The sequence below is a fragment of the Siphateles boraxobius genome, unplaced genomic scaffold (genome assembly GCF_051911475.1).
Source record: "Siphateles boraxobius isolate OS27281-9 unplaced genomic scaffold, OSU_SipBor_1 20, whole genome shotgun sequence".
NCBI lineage: Eukaryota > Metazoa > Chordata > Actinopteri > Cypriniformes > Leuciscidae > Siphateles > Siphateles boraxobius.
The window spans coordinates 10,556,001-10,573,418 of NW_027508811.1; the positions used below are offsets into that span (position 1 = coordinate 10,556,001).

The 17,418-nt window shown below is 41.5% G+C and overlaps 1 long non-coding RNA gene across 2 annotated transcripts; it reads left to right on the plus strand.

Moving 5' to 3' along the window:
- Nucleotides 1-11,686: 11,686 nt before the first annotated feature.
- Nucleotides 11,687-14,279, plus strand: LOC143744685 (uncharacterized). 2 transcript variants are annotated; one of them, XR_013205888.1, is made up of 5 exons: nucleotides 11,687-11,893; nucleotides 12,129-12,307; nucleotides 12,672-12,752; nucleotides 12,959-13,015; nucleotides 14,115-14,279. It is a non-coding gene; the product is annotated as an uncharacterized LOC143744685 (long non-coding RNA). The 2 variants fall into 2 exon arrangements; XR_013205887.1 differs by having other exon boundaries at nucleotides 11,687-12,307.
- The last annotated feature ends 3,139 nt before the right edge of the window (nucleotides 14,280-17,418 follow it).

Here is a 17,418-nt window from a genome sequence, read left to right on the forward strand (position 1 = left end):
TTTTATGAGGCGAGTTGTTTGAAACGCCATAACGTTTTATGAGGTGAAACACTGGTTTCACTTTAACCTGTGAAGAGTAAACCTATAGCAAAGGGCAAGATTACATCCAGATGCATTAAACTGACCAGCGGACCCAAATCGAAACACGTGCACATGCGCACACACACACACACACACACACATGCACTCCTGGGCTACAAACATATCTCCTTTGACCTGGGAGGTTGTGTCCCAGTCCGGTAATATATTCTTGATAAGATCCTCTCCTGTTTCAGAGCAATCTAAGACTATGATAACAGAAAAATGGAGGTCCTTGTCTTAAAAAACCCTCCCTAATTCATGAACCGGTGAGGTCATATAATTAACAGCCTAGTTATCATAATATCAACATCGTCTGTCTCCAGTAGAATTGTGTTGCATTGGCGCAAATAGAGGGGGGGAGAATGTTAACACTAATATTTATATACAAATAATAGCTAATTCATTTATGGATTATGTTTATGCTTTATCACTACTGTTCAAACGTTTGGGGTCATTAAGATTTTTATTATGAAATAATATAACAATTTAAAAAAACTAAAATAACGATATAATTATTAACATTTCAATAGTTTCATTAGTGAATGAGACCAATAGCCTCCGGTGAAATTATAGCTAAAACCATAGATTAAAGTGTCAAGTTTAGCATGCAGACGTGTGTGTGTGTGTGTGTGTGTGTGTGTGTGTGTGTGTGTGTGTGTGTGTGTGTGTGTGTGTGTGTGTGTGTGTGTGTGTGTGTGTGTGTGTGTGTGTGTGTGTGTGTGTGTGTACGCGTGTACGCCTGCGTGCGTGTTTGCGTGTGTGTGTTAGTTTGTGTGTGGTTCAGGAATACCCTATGTAATTGGGACAGGTTTATGGTTAGGGGATAGAATATACAGTTTGTACAGCAGGGTTCTTCGAATCTGGTCCTGGAGGGAATCTGGTCCTGGAGGGTTTAGTTCCAACCCTAATCAAATACACTTAAACAAGCTAGTCAAGGTCTTCTGAGTTACTAGAAAATTTCAAGTAAGTGAGTTTGATCATGGTTTGAGCTAAACTCTGCAGTACTGTGGCTATCTAGGGTTGGGTTTGAGGAACCCTGTTGTACAGTATAAAAATCATTATGTCTATGGAATGTCCCCATCAAAAACATGCAAACCCAATAATTTAAGTGTTCATAATTTAGATTAATTTACATATATCCATTTAAATTTCTATTAAATATTTGTCATCACGTTATAAAGTACAGTGAGCATTGAATAGAGACCCTGTGAGTCATGATACAGCTTGTGTACAGTATTCATTTCCCATTTTTAATGCAAGACTGCCTTACAAAAAATGTGGAGATCAAATGTTGCATTAAACAAACTCTGTAAATTACCCACACATTCTGATGTGTATTTATAACCTTGTGTGTGTTTGTGATTCTGGTTTTATTTGTGGGTTGGATTATGGGAACGGGCATTATGTCTGCAGGGGCTGAAACAGTATCAGTTTCAGTAACAAATCAGCACAGTAAAACAAGATCAGAAACTGGGACCAATTTCAGGTTTACAAATAATGACGTTAATAAAATAGGCCTAACTGTTGGACTACTCCAAGTCTTATTCATTAAATATCATGGCAGCTATTTGAGATATGAAATACGGTCATGAGCAGTGATATGAGCTCTTAAAGTCAATGTTGTGGAGCGCTCTATAATTGATGTCAGGCCACCGTTAGAAGTGAGCAACAAAATGTTTGCATGATAAATAAACCTCACAGGGACAATGTCCTACATGTTCCGTGGTTCAGAGAAGCATGCTAATTATTTTTGGATGATTTGTTCGTTGTTATTATGGTGATTCAAAGAAATAGATTTTGGTCTGTAAATTCATATAAAACCTTATTAGGCTTATAAAGTGCCCACTTGGAAGTCATAGGCTTCTGTATGTGTAAAGTATCTGAGGCAGAGAGAGAGGCCAGATCTTTGTCCCACACGACCCAAGTGTGACCTCATTTCCCCATTAAAACATGCCAACTCTGGTCTCACACAGTAAGAGTCAACACTGATCACTTTTTTCTAAGACAAACATTGATTATTCATGGAAAAAATGCACTATTCCTTTGCAGACATCTGTTAACCTGCACACCGTGGAGTCAGTAGTTGATTTAGGACCTGGTATTAAGATGCAACGCTTTGTTCGATCGGATCACAAGTAGACGAGGGAGACACATATTGACACCTGGTGTTTTAATCTATCTCTTTTGTCCACTTTCAACCTGTACTGATTTCTTCAAGGGCAGGGTCTATGGGGGTAATTGTATCTTTAGTTTCTGCGCCGATAGCCACAAGACCATGCTGAACGCTGTGAGTGCGTGTTCGAAATCAGGAATGGTGAGAGAACATTCTCCTTAATACTTTTTTCGTCTTCAAATTCAAACATGGGTCTTCAGTCAACAAAGTTTAAATCGTGTCTGGCTAGCGCGCTTCCCGTAATGTTTAATGTTACGTCAGTAGGTAGAGAGTAGGCGGTGTTCTGTGGCTGTTCGAACACATTCATCCACATGAGCGTTTACACTATGAAAGCAACCGGACTAATGTGTTTTCAACTATCTCTGGAAGTGGTTGAAAGTGGACAAGCTCAAAATGTTTTATGCCTGTATTTAGCATTGTTCATTTGTGAACCGGTCGACGAAAACACTTCTTATGGTTATGGTCCTTGTTAGTTCACCCAAAAATAAAAATGATCCCATGAATAATTTACTCACCCTCAAGCCATCCTAGGTGTATATGACTTTCTTCTTTCTGAAATAGATAGAGGTTTCCCAAAAGCATTGTTAGCCAACTATGGTCGCAAGTTCCGTCGTTATTATCATAGTTCAACGAGTCCGTGTTTCCCGAAACCATCGTTCCAACGAACATTCGCAAAAAGCATTGTAAAGTTGTGTGGTTGGAACGACAGCTCTCGACCTGTGGTTAGAAGCAGAGTTTCTTGTTTTTATAACATGTGGGCTTAATAAATCATTATCTTGAGCCAAATAAGCAATCTGACATTCAGTAATCAGTATTTTCTATTTAGAAGACATACAAATGTCCTTTACGTCTTTTAGTTTGTCCATATTTAAAGCACCGTTTTTGCATGTGCGAACTCTCCTGTAAAAGTAAAATAATGTTTAAGGGCAACAAAAACCTGACCCTTTACACCTTTACAGAAATGCCCCCGGGCTGATAATGTGTGAGCATAGAATGCTAAAAAGGGACTGTGACTCCATTTGAATAATGATACAACTGGGAAATCTGACTTGCATAAATGTTTTTGTATACAAACAGCTCCAGAGAAACCGTTGTATCAAGTTTCCAGTTCTGCAAGCTAATCAAGCGTAAATGTTTTACAGCTCAGCGCTGTCATCTTAACACTCTCCATAGAAACATTACCTTATTCTTCCACCCGCCAGGAAACTGTCCAGCTGCACCTGTGGGCAGGAGCTGATGGGATTAATGTTTACACATGGAAGCAAAATGTCACAAACTCACTGCAGGCTTTCCCGTAAAATTCAGGAATACTGTTGTCAGGTAAGGTATCATGCATATTCGGTTACAGCTGATGTTTTTGATTTCATTTTTGGTCTTATTTGCAACACAATGCTTATTTTTAAGTTTATGTTTGTGTACCGTTTTAGTACAAATAGCAAATATTCTTTATAGACCACTGGCAGCTTTATCATATTCAGACAAACACGTAGCGAGGAGTACATCACTTACTTCAAAATTATACATGGCTGGTAAAACCACTGTAAATCAATAAATATGCTTCAAGCGTATAATGACGTACATCCCACTCGTGAGAGGTAAATTTAACATGTTTGTCTCTGTGTGTGTATTTGTGTTGGCATGCGCATGTGTGTGTGTGTGTGTGTGTGTGTGTGTGTGTGTGGTGTATGGTCAATTGTTTTTCTGAAGCTGGCTCTCTCATTCTCCAGTGAAGGGCAGTTCGGGGTGAGTGCAGGTAATAATGAGTCTCTCCTGAGACTTTATTAGAGTTCAGTAAGACTCTCTGGGCGTCTTTGTGTAATGCGGACATTCCCAATATCAGAGCAGATGCCTCCCACTCTGCCTGGCTGCGCTACACATGCATCCACAAAAATACATGCGCACATATACACACAGGGCCTTAGAAAAACATTAATCATTTAAACTGTGGCCTAATTCCAGCTACTTCACCCAGACGCCAATCACAGAGGACTGAAATTGATTGCAGATTTTGGCTGGCTGATTTAAAAATGAGAGGCAAGGAGGACACAATACCAAGTAATTGAACATATAGGTGAATCCACACCATGTGCAAACACAGCACCGCCCTCCAATCAGGTCTTAAAGGAGTATTTCACCCCAAAATGACCATTCTGTCATCATTTTCTCAATTTACAATACAATGAAAAGTATAGAATATTTTCTCTTCTGTGTTCTAAAGAAGAAAGTCATATTGGTTTGGAATGAGGTTCAATGAATGATGACAGAATTTTAATATTTAGGTGAAGTATCACTTCAAAGCCAGTTTGTAAATGTTTTTGTTTTTTTAAGAAAGTGGGGAATTTTTCTAAAAGTCCACTGAGGGTAGACCTACATTTACATGACGACGATGATACGCTTAAAACGGAGAAGTTTTTCCTTTGAGTTTACCGCGTACGGACGACACCATTATCAAAACGATTCCCATTCACACGCATCTGCGAAAACGACTAAAAACGCTGTATTTTTCTGTATCAATCGATGGCGATGGAACACTATAGATTGAACGTAATACACATGTGCATGACGTCATCATTTTCAGAGATTTGTATTTTGGTTGTTTACACAGAGACCGTTTTCAAAAACTTGCACTATGAAACCCGTTTTCAAAAGTTTATGTTTTCAGCCACCCAAAACGCTGTTGTTGTGTAAATTAAATTGTCGTGTAACTGAACGGCCAAAACGTATAAAACGTTTTTAGTTGAAAACGGAGTTGTGTAAACAGCCCCTAAATTTATAACGATCAGCAGGGCCTTTTTTAAGCAACATATCCTAGCAGATCTTTCATTTATCAAGAACATTTTTCAGTGAATTGAGCAATAAAAACATTTTACTTTTTCATTGTTATTTAAAAAAAAAAAAAGTGCTTTTTAATGACATCTCCAGGCTCCTAACATACTCATTGAACTATTTATCCTACAGTATGCTGTTGGAGGTCTATAAAAAAATGTATGCATTTGGGAAAAGCATCAATTCACTTAACTGGGTGCAGCTGAGACCATTTTGTCTGTTTAAAATAAATGTGGCTACCACTGAGATCACATGAACTCATTAAAAAAAATGTACTGTAGGGCAGTTCATCAACAAATCATGTTTATGTTAAAAGCTTTATGTAGGAGGCAAATATTGCATCTTGTGACATGCATCATTTCCACCAATTATGAAATTAGCCAGAGTCCAGGAAGCGTATTTACTGAGTAGAATTGTGTGCAGTCAATTTCAAGGGGGGCGAATGCCATTAAAATGCTGTTATACAGTGAGACCTTCCCCTGCAGGCAATTCCTTAATAGTTTTCAATGTGAAATCACCTCTGGATTTCACATGATGTGAATGCTGGACAGAGTGTCAAAAACGATTGAAGAGATACAATTTGAAACCGAAATTTTGCATGTTAAACTGTCCAGCTGTTCAGACTGTGCAATTGTGCAATGTGAACCAGTTTTGGCCACATATTAATTAAAACTAAATTTAAATGAATTTGAAAAACAAAATGATTTGTGAGTGGGATTTGTGACTAAACCTCTGTTTACCGTGGATTTGTTGACTAAAGATACCAAAAGCAGGTTGATTATTGACTGTTTATAGTGTAGATAAAGAATTAATAGATTGTGTATTTAAAAATGTATGTAGAAAGAAAAGAGTTTGCAACAGATTCTAAATGATGGAACTATAATGAATGTAGCCAAAAGAAGCAAGAATTTACATTTGTAAAACAAACATTTTTGGGCCGCGCACAAAAAATTACGATCTGTGTCAGTCAGTTTGGATACACATGCAGTTAACAGTATCCCTCAGCCATGTCCTAGTGTTTCCTGTGGCCCCTGTTCTGTGTCACCGCTCCCTCAACATACAGTAGGCACTGTGTGGACGCAGAGAACAGACACCTGGGTTTCTCACAGAGAGTCGTCAGACTCCTGCAATTCCATGGAAAATCTCTGGTGTTTTACTTGAGTTTGAGCTCTGTGTCCGTGAATTCTAAATCAGGTCCGTTCTGGCAGACTGGGTCTGGTTAGATCAGGTGCAGGATGTTTAAAGTGAGACACCTGCAGACACTCAAAAACATTGTTTCAATAATCTTTTAATTGTCTGATTTCTGCACAGTTCTGGATATTAACATTGTTTTATTAGTGCATTCTAACCTCATTTTAGGTGCAATTTGTAGTGCAATTTGAGAAATGCACAGCACACGTCTGAATATGAGCCAGAATGTGACTTGGCTCCTTAATGATCAGGTTATAAAAGATGTTTTATACATACTTTGACTTGTGCTCAGCTGTGGGGGCAAATCATCCCAAGCACAGTTGTAACCCCAAAACCAGAACGCAAAGTTTCTGTTTCCTTGGATCGCGTTCAAAACACACAGCCCATTCTGTCAGAGTCTGTGCTTCCAAGCTACCTTTGCATGAACGTTTTCAAGCTGGGAAAATTTGTAGCAGATGCCACCTGTCTCATCCAATCAGTCAGCCCGACGGTTAGCCATCCACCTGATTTGTACAGCAGCCAACCGTTGCCCTAAAAATGCTACACCTGGGTCAACTCGAGGTGTGTGTTTTACTGTAGCTCATGCAGAACACAAAAGGGGTCATCATGAAAGTTTAGGGAACAAATGTCAAATTTATCACGAAAACAACCTAAAAGTATTGCAATTTTAGGACAATGACAGTTTTTCTTATGGATATTATATCTGCTGTAGGCACATAGCATGGTTAGAAACCTGTTAGGTCACTAAGTTTTATCCCCAATAAGGAATTGCTTTCCTCCTGAGGGGAAAACTTTCATAATGGCTCATTATAGCATTTCTGGGTCTGAGAAAAATAGTAAATCTCAAAGAAAACACCGCTAATGTGACTGTTTTTCATTTTTCATGTTATCTGATAAGCTAGCTTTAGTAATTCATCAGGCCTGACAGGCAAAGGGAAGGTGCTGAAATGTGTATTAATGTTGCTCAGTTATGAGGAAATGAGCTGGAGTTGTAGCCAGCTCTGTGGTGGCGCACTGCGGCCTGCCAAGGGTGGAACGGACCTCTAACATGTGCTCCCCATGCTCGGCCTGTCCTCTCCAAACTGACATGGCTGACCTCTGCTTGATGACTCACTCTGGCCAACAGAGGACAGCGCTGCCTTGCGGCGAGAAAACCCTGATTATGTCAGTATACAGACACTGTGAAATAAATACAAGGGCTGTGCAGCCGAGCCGTTATCTCTTTGTGAATCTGTACCTGTTGCAATCACAAAATGATCTGTATCTGTGTTCGGATAGAATAGGATGTGGGCAGGGATTAAACCAGAAGTGATTCATAAAATTACTACAAGCCTTAAAGAAGAAAAAGGAGCTCAAGAGGTTCTTGGAAGCTTTGAATATTAGGGGTTAATAAGGTTTAAAACATTAACGGTTCAAAATGTAACATGATATTTAAGCAATATCACACAAGCAAGAGTGCTGATGTTTGGAGGGGAAAAAGGAGGATTGCGAATATGGCATTGCTTTTATACAACAATTCAATATAGAGGAGATTAATATTGAGTAATTTACGTTTTAAGCATAATATTGCCATTGTCTGTTTTTGCTTCGCCAACAAAAATAGTTCCAGGCAACACCACAGCAGAGTGAATGATTGACTTGACTCACTAATAAATGATGACTGCATCCAAAATCGCATACTCTCTGAGAAGGTACTACGAGTAAGTACTTTGCGACCATTAAAATTGTGTGCTCTATATAAAATGAATGTCGTGACTGTCATTCGCTAAATCCTCTCCTGTAACCTCATGGGATTGTAAAGTGTCCAATGAATGTGCACTTCAGAATCTCATTGGGTACTTTTGGCCTACTATTTTATGAATACTAATACTAATAACATACTATTTCCACATAGCCTACTGTTTTCTAACCTACTATATAATAGGGAAGCATGCATATTCTGATGTAAAAAGTGATGTAACACAGCTGACATTTTTCTGTAATTTTTAATTACATCTCCAGGCTCCTACTCGCACCATGTATTCTAAAGCATGCTATTGGATGTCCATAAAAATGTATGCATTTGGGAAAAGCACTGAATCACTGTGCCATTCCAAATAAGGAAATCATTATAATGCTTGCTTGTATCTGCTCTAAGACAAAACACTGATATTGGCTGCCAGGAAATTTATTTTAGGTTTACCTCTGGCTTGAACTCAAGTTCTGGAGGACCTTCCTTAACTAAAGTTGAAGAGTGTGAAACAGAGGTCTAGCTGAAGAGTGATCGCCACCAGTAAGATGAGAATTCCCCCTTGAACAAGGGACTTCATGATGCACTTGTGACCTCATTCTGTCTGTGCTTAGCAAGAGTTAATCGAAGACATTTGTTTTTTGACTGACCCACTCCACCCGTCCCCCTATGTGGTGGCTGTTTCTGCACAAATCTCTAACCAATCATACTGGTAATACCACCGCTGTTGGATAATTATTCCTCTGGGGACCAGGGAAACCTATGCTATGTACTTTCCTTCCCTTGCTGCCCTGTGTCAGGCTGGGCCAAGCGGATGGCAGGCGGGTAAACAAGTTGCTTGAGTTTGTGCCAAAATGCCCTGGAAGCCTCATTTTGATAAGTCTCATTCAAGAACAATTTTCCTCATTTCTCATTGGAAAAGAAGAACTTGTCAAGCAGAAACTTTACAACTAAAGTAATGACACTTTAGGGATATCCCCGCAAGACAAATAGACGAATAAAAGTTTATGCTTTAGACGTAAAGCTAATCTGCGTTGGAAAGCAATGTGTCCGTGCATTTGAATGGAGTCTGTGGCTCAGCTGCCAAGCCAGATGTCAAGGCCCTGCGTGAAGGATGTTGGACGTACAGATTACGGAGAATTATTTGGATTGCCCGTCAGGCCACAGAGCAGACACACATCTGTTTTTATTCAGGGATCTTGAACAATCTGTGCACTGCGCTGGCTCTGTAGGCGTGGAGCAGCGTCCCTCTGCGGGATTCACCTACCCTGAGAACAATACTCTGGACCTGCTTCTGATAGTATTTCAAAATGCCTGAAAGATAAGGCTGAAGCTTTGCACCCTCTTTCTCTCTTCGCAGAGGCTGTAATTTACGGTGTGCTCCCTAAATTAGAAGTGCGCTGAAACGTTGGTTTCCCAAAAGGCACATTTGTTCATTTCAGGATAAGCGAGAGAGGAACACCCGGGTCGAAAGCTCTCGGGGGAGAGGCACGCGAGAGGAGGTCTAGTTATTGTTGGGACGCAACTGTGATGAAGTGTTTAGAGTTGTTTTTCCTCTTGGCCCTTTTTGTCACAAACTGTAAACTAGAGCCGTGATCAGCCAGGCGGTAAGTGTTTCCATCAGCGTTTCCTGGGTGAAAAAGCAACGACCCTTCATAACACTGTTTGGCGGCCGTTCCAGCACTGCATGATTTTGGAACCAAACTACCAGGAACCAAATATTTGCAGTCGGTAGGGCCTGCCTGCAGATTCACCAATTAGGGAAAAAAAACACCAAACAGCTTATTTTCATTTTGATCGTTGATACTCATGTTTACTTTACAGCTCATATTAAAAGTCCCAGTAGATTTCACTCCTATTTTCACAACCCAGGACGGTATTCTTTTGCAACCCAGTCTTTCCAAGTAGTCTTTGCACAATCTACATTTAAGGCACAATATGTAAGATTTTGGTTTAAAATATTTAAAACTCACGAAAACAATGCTATATATTCTGTTGTATACAACAGAATACAGGTCCTTCTCAAAAAATTAGCATATTGTGATAAAGTTCATTATTTTCCATAATGTAATGATAAAAATTAAACTTTCATATATTTTAGATTCATTGCACACCAACTGAAATATTTCAAGTCTTTTATTGTTTTAATACTGATGATTTTGGCATACAGCTCATGAAAACCCAAAATTCCTATCTCAAAAAATTAGCATATCATGAAAAGGTTCTCTAAACGAGCTATTAACCTAATCATCTGAATCAACTAATTAACTCTAAACACCTGCAAAAGATTCCTTAGGCTTTTAAAAACTCCCAGCCTGTTTCATTACTCAAAACTGCAATCATGGGTAAGACTGCCGACCTGACTGCTGTCCAGAAGGCCATCATTGACACCCTCAAGCAAGAGGGTAAGACACAGAAAGAAATTGCGGCGTGGCATGGAGCCAATCAGCCTGTGGCACTGCTGAGGTGTTATGGAGGCCCAGGATGCTTCGATAGCGGCCTTAAGCTCATCCAGAGTTTTGGGTCTTGCGTCTCTCAACTTTCTCTTCACAATATCCCACAGATTCTCTATGGGGTTCAGGTCAGGAGAGTTGGCAGGCCAATTGAGCACAGTAATACCATGGTCAGTAAACCATTTACCAGTGGTTTTGGCACTGTGAGCAGGTGCCAGGTCGTGCTGAAAAATGAAATCTTCATCTCCATAAAGCTTTTCAGCAGATGGAAGCATGAAGTGCTCCAAAATCTCCTTATAGCTAGCTGCATTGACCCTGCCCTTGATAAAACACAGTGGACCAACACCAGCAGCTGACATGGCACCCCAGACCATCACTGACTGTGGGTACTCCAGTGCTGCTTCTCTGTAGCCCAGGTCAGGCGCTTCTGCCGCTGTTTCTGGTTCAAAAGTGGCTTGACCTGGGGAATGCGGCACCTGTAGCCCATTTCCTGCACAAGCCAGTGCACGGTGGCTCTGGATGTTTCTACCCCAGACTCAGTCCACTGCTTCCGCAGGTCCCCCAAGGTCTGGAAGCGTCCTTCTCCACAATCTTCCTCAGGGTCCGGTCACCTCTTCTCGTTGTGCAGCGTTTTTTGCCACACGTTTTCCTTCCCACAGACTTCCCACTGAGGTGCCTTGATACAGCACTCTGGGAACAGCCTATTTGTTCAGAAATTTCTTTCTGTGTCTTACCCTCTTGCTTGAGGGTGTGAATGATGGCCTTCTGGACAGCAGTCAGGTCGGCAGTCTTACCCATGATTGCGGTTTTGAGTAATGAAACAGGCTGGGAGTTTTTAAAAGCCTCAGGAATCTTTTGCAGGTGTTTAGTGTTAATTAGTTGATTCAGATGATTAGGTTAATAGCTCGTTTAGAGACCCTTTTCATGATATGCTAATTTTTTGAGATAGGAATTTTGGGTTTTCATGAGCTGTATGCCAAAATCATCAGTATTAAAACAATAAAAGACCTGAAATATTTCAGTTGCTGTGCAATGAATCTAAAATATATGAAAGTTTAATTTTTATCATTACATTATGGAAAATAATGAACTTTATCACAATATGCTAATTTTTTGAGAAGGACCTGTATATAACAAGGCTTCCAGGGCATTTTAATGATACAGGAAAGACCTCTGATGATATGGTTTGGTACCTTTTAAGTTACAATTGAAATTAGGGTACATAATTGTTCTCACATCAAGGGTACAATGATAGGCCAAACTACTGTTAAATTCGTGATTGGTTGCTGTGTTGAGTATTTGGCATAGCAACAAGACGCTGATTGGTCGAAATCGCTTCAGCCGTTTAGGAAGGAATTTTCCGAACTGACAGCGGGCAGCAGGCTACACGACTGCACGTTTTATTTTAAATATAAAACTTGAAGAAGACAAAGTTAAAAGGTGAGTTCTGATAATTTATGTTTATATTTAGTTCACAAGTCCAAACTATAAATGTTTCAGCCACTTAACGTAAATTTAGCGAGTTAAATTAGCTTTGCACCAAATGCTGTTAGCCATTTGACTTGTATAATGTTACACTTTTTAATGCAATTATTGACTAGTATTAAGTCATCGCGTGTAAATACTATGGCGTTTGTTCTCCATTGTCCACTATTACTGTTAACTCTGCTATTAGGCACAACAACATGAAACTGATTGCCCAAGGTCGCTGCAGCCGTTACTGCATTTTCAAATAGAACGGAGCGGGAAGCAGATTTACGACGAGCACGAGCACCACTACAAACATGGCTTCGCCCGCTTCATCGTCAGAAGAACTTTAGAAGCTGGACTCGAATTGTAAGAGGAAATTCAAAGGTGAGTTTAATGTTTAACCAAATAAAAAAAATATTTAACGTTACAGCCACTCAACATGACATTAGCGTATAAATAGCTTAATTAGGTACGAATCCAGTCAGTGCTATTAGCGTCTGCAAATATATTTTAAAGAAATTGAGTTTCTGTGTCGTAAGTGCACATTTAATACGTAATTATTGTAAATGAATGCTTAACCAGAGGTGCCATGGTGGTGTACTTTACATTAGTCCACAATACTGTATCCAGTTGTTGAACAACGCCACAGAACAGTGCACAGATAAAAATAGTTGGTCACCCATATAGATGCCATTCATTTTAACAGAGAATTTTGTTGAAACTCAGCAAATGTGTCTTTGTTTTTTAGATCATGAAGATGATGGGGTAAACTGTCAGTACTGGTTTCACTGATCACATATCTGAAAGTCTGACTGCATCCTCAGCTGAGGCAAGTGTCAGTACAATGAGTTATTTGAGTTTCTTAATCTTATGATATTTTCTTTTTTTTTTCTTTCTTTCTTTTTTTTACTTTAAGTGAATCATTTAAAACTGCTATTCTTTTTTTTTTGCATGTGAAAAACGTAAAAATGCAGGAAGGTTTTTCTTTTTTGTGAAACTGTTTTTTATTTTTTATCTGGATTTCCGTTATTACAGGAAATGGACCGAATGCATGCTGTGGCTGATTTAAGGGCTTTACAGGATTCCTTAAAGGTATAGTTCACATTAAAATTAAAATTCTGTCATTAATTACTCACCCTCATGTCGTTCCAAACCCGTAAGACCTTTGTTTATCTTTAGAACACAAATTAAGATATTTTTGATGAACTCCAAGAGCTTTCTGTTCCTCCATTGGGAGCTTTCGCAACTAATACATTCAAGCCCCAGAAAGGTAGTCAAGACACCATTAAAGTAATCCTTGTTACTCCAGTGGTTTTACCTTAATTTTATGAAGCGATGCAAGTGCTTTGTTTTGCGGAGAAAAAACAACAACATATTTACCTCTATATTTAGAAAATAATATCATCTAAAGCACATTCACGGTACAAATTCCGGTCTTGAGTCAACATAATAAGCATGCGTCATAGTGCTCCCTTACAGGATTGCTGGTCAGTATCTTCCTAAATAAAGTGGTAAATTGTTGTTGTTGTTTTTTTCTTTTGCAAAAACAAACAAAGCACCGCTTCATAAAATTGGTTAAACATGTCACAAGTCACTTTTATTACTTCAATGATGTCTTTCCTATCGTTCTGGGCCTTGAATGTGTTAGTTGCGTTGCTCCCATTGGAGGGAAAGAAAGCTCTCAGAATGTCATTAAAAATATCTCCATTTGTGTTCCAAAGATGAATGAAGGTCTTATAGGTGTGGAATGACATGAGGGTGAGTAATTAACAAAAGAATTTTCATTTAAATTTTTTTCAAAATTGTCCAAAGTTTTGAGGTTGGCTAAGCTGAAATCCGTTATAGAAGCACATCGCATGGATGCCAGATGAGATGTTGCCGGATTTAGTTCACCCAAAAAGTTAAACAATTGATGGGGCCCCATTGACTTCCATAGTATGAAAAAAATACTATGGAAGTCAATGGGGCCCATCAACTGTTTCAATTCTCAAAATATCTTCTTTTGTGATCAAACGAAGAAAAAAACTCACACATGTTTGGAACAACTTGCATTAATAAATGTAAATTACAGAATTTTCAGTTCGAGGGGGAATTTTTAAGTCTAGAGGTAAAATTTTAGCTTGTCATTGGGAGTATAAATTTTATCAATTAACTTCTGTCATTTCTAACACTGATTCTTAATTTTGTTCAGGAAGAACCGGCTACATCACAACCCACTGTGCAGATTTTGGGAACGTCTTGACTGGACGTGTCTTCAGTGAGAGGAGAATCTTCAGCAGTGTAAAAATGGAGGGATCTGAAATTGCCGAGCAGTTGGGGAAGAGGATGGTGATTTTAAAGTTAAATAAATGCGAGGGTATTGAATTCGGTTGTTGAAAGATTTCAAGAAAATAAAAACAATCTGAGGCTTTTAAAAAATTCCTTCCTCGCCGAGTCCATCCCCCTGGGGATGCTGGGCGTGAGAACCCCCAGCCAAGCTCCTCGCACCGTGGCAACAAAAAATAAGTGTTGCGTCTCGTGCTCCCCCGGATAAATCTTGGGGACCGAGCCAACATTCTCAGCCAAAGTCGGCTAAGTCTAAGCCGGATCTGAGGACCGTACTTATGGCTAGGAAGGCTTCGGCTCAGAAAAGGTCCTGACGCTATGTACGTCAGACCATCGAGGACAGCCCCAACCGGGGTGGAGCGGTGTACACCTCAGAATACGGTGCCCGCTCCACTTCGGGGTCCTCATGGGACCGGTCTGCCAACCCCGCCACCCTTGGTGCTTCGGGGCGCAGTGGTATCCAGCGAAAGTTCGGCGCAGTGTCGACTCGACATTGCGTCGGACGTGAGCCCTCTGAAGGGGGTTCAAAAACAGTCAGTTTGGTTGTTTCCTGCCAATATCCTTCAGGTCGCCGAAGTGGCTGTTCCTTTAACACCAGACGCCAGTCTCGAGAGACTGGTACCCTTAGTAGATTTTCTAACAGAGTGGAAGAATCTGTCGAATATATCTCCTTGGGTCCTGCAGATAATAGAGAAAGGTTAAAGAAACCAATTCGGTTCTCCTCCGCCTCGTTACAACGGGGTGTTACTCACGGTAGTACATCCCGAGCAGGCTCTGGTAATGGAGCAAGAAGTTCATTCTCTCTTAGCAAAGGGAGCTATAGAACAGGTGTACTCCCCCGACAGAGAATCAGGGTTTTACAGCCGATACTTCATTGTTCCAAAAAAGGACGGGGGGTTGCGTCCAATTTTAGATCTTCGTTTGCTGAATCGTGCGGTCATGAAATTGAAATTCAAGATGCTCACACTCAAACAGATAGTGACTCAAATCAGATGCGAGGACTGGTTTGTCACGATAGATCTGAAGGACGCTTACTTCCATATCTCCATCCTCCCTCAACACAGGAAGTTCCTGAGGTTTTCTTTCAGGGGCAAAGAGAAACCCAATATCGGGTGCTTCCATTCGGTCTAGCTCTGTCACCCCGCACGTTCACGAAGTGCGTAGATGCAGCTCTGGCCCCGCTCAGGCTGCAGGGCATACGTATTCTGAACTACATCGACGACTGGCTGATTCTGGCGGAATCAGAACAGTCAGCGGTTCGGCATCGAGATGTCGTTCTCGCTCGTATGAAGAAATTGGGGTTGAGACTCAATGCCAAGAAGAGTGTGCTTTCTCCACTACAGAGAACCACTTTCCTTGGTGTGGTATGGGATTCAGTCACGATGCGGGCCACACTATCGCCCGTTCGTGTAGCTGCTATCATCACAGCCACAAAAGAGTTGAAGCTAGGCCAGTCAAGCACTGCAAAACAGTTTGAGAGACTGTTAGGCCTCATGGCAGCGGCGTCCAATGTGAACCCCTTTGGCCTGCTGTACATGAGACCTTTGCAGTGGTGGCTCAGGACCAGAGGGTTCTCCCCGAGGGGAAACCCACTTCGTATGATCAAGATCACGCGGCGGTGCATCCGCGCCTTGATTATATGGAGGAAACATTGGTTCCTGTTCCAGGGTCCGGTGTTGGGAGCTCTTTGCCATCGAGTTGCTATCTCGACAGACGCTTCTCTCACCGGCTGGGGAGCGGTAATGGAAGGCCGCTCAGCTCAGGGTCTGTGGGGGAACCATTATCTCTCTTGGCACATAAATTGCCTGGAGATGATGGCCGTCTTAAATGCGTTGAGACATTTCCTCCCAGACCTGAGGGGCCATCATGTGCTCGTCCGTACAGACAACACTTCGGTGGTCTCTTATTTAAATCGACAGGGGGGTCTGCGCTCGCGTCCACTCTGCAAACTGGCGCACCAGATCCTCTTGTGGTCCCTAGGGAAGATACTCTCCCTGAGCGCAGTGTTTATCCCAGGGTACCAGAATGTAGTAGCAGACACCCTGTCGAGGCAGGGGCTGAGGCCAGGGGAATGGAGACTCCACCCCGAGGCGGTGGAGCTCATTTGGGAATGTTACGGCCAAGCAGAAGTGGATCTGTTTGCGTCTCAGCATACGACGCACTGTCCACTTTGGTTCTCCCTCACGCAACCAGCCCCCTTGGGGTTGGACGCTATGGTACAGACGTGGCCGAGGCTACGTCTGTACGCATTTCCCCCTGTTGCTCTGCTCCCAGGAGTTCTGGAGAGAGTCCGCCAGGACGGAGTCCGCCAGGTCTATTATTAGTAGCTCCATGCTGGCCGAGTCGTTTTTTTGTTTGCGGACCTAATTCATCTCCCAGACGGCCCTCCTTTCGAGATTCCTGTCAGGAGAGACCTTCTGTCTCAGGCAGGGGGCACAATATTTCACCCCCGACCGGAGATTTGGAACCTATGGGTTTGGCCTCTGAGGGGGCCCAACTTTTAGAGAGTGGTCTCTCGACTGAGGTCGTTGAGACTATTCTTAGCTCCTACTTAAGTGGAAAGTTTTCACGTCTTGGTGTCACCAACAGCGGCGAGATCCAGTTAACTGTTCAGTCAACACAGTACTTGAGTTTCTCCAGTCTCGTTTCACGTCAGGTTTATGTCATTCTACCTTAAAGGTTTACGTGGCGGCCATTGCGGCTTTCCACGCCCCTGTGGGTATTACATCTTTGGGTCGAGACCCCCTGATTATTCGTTTCCTTCGTGGCACCTTGCGAGCACTGGACACTTATGTCCACAGGGCTGCCCCGTGGAGGAGATCTGATCAGTTGTTTGTCTGTTTTGGCTCACCTAAGAAAGGTCTTCCTGCTTCTAAACAGACAATCAGTAAGTGGATAGTCGAGGCTATTTCTCTTGCATATGAGTCCTCTGGCCAGCCATATCCTTTGGTGGTCAGAGCTCACTCTACCCGAAGTATGGCGGCCTCTAAAGCCCTCTTATCAGGAGTTTCCCTTCAGGAGGTTTGTGATGCAGCGGGTTGGTCCTCGCCGCTAACATTTGTGAGGTTTTATAGCCTGGACCTGGAAGCTGCCCCAGGATCCCAGGTGCTTTTTACTTAATTTGCCGACAGTTTTATCATCTGGCATTTTGTAATTATGGCGTATTGGGT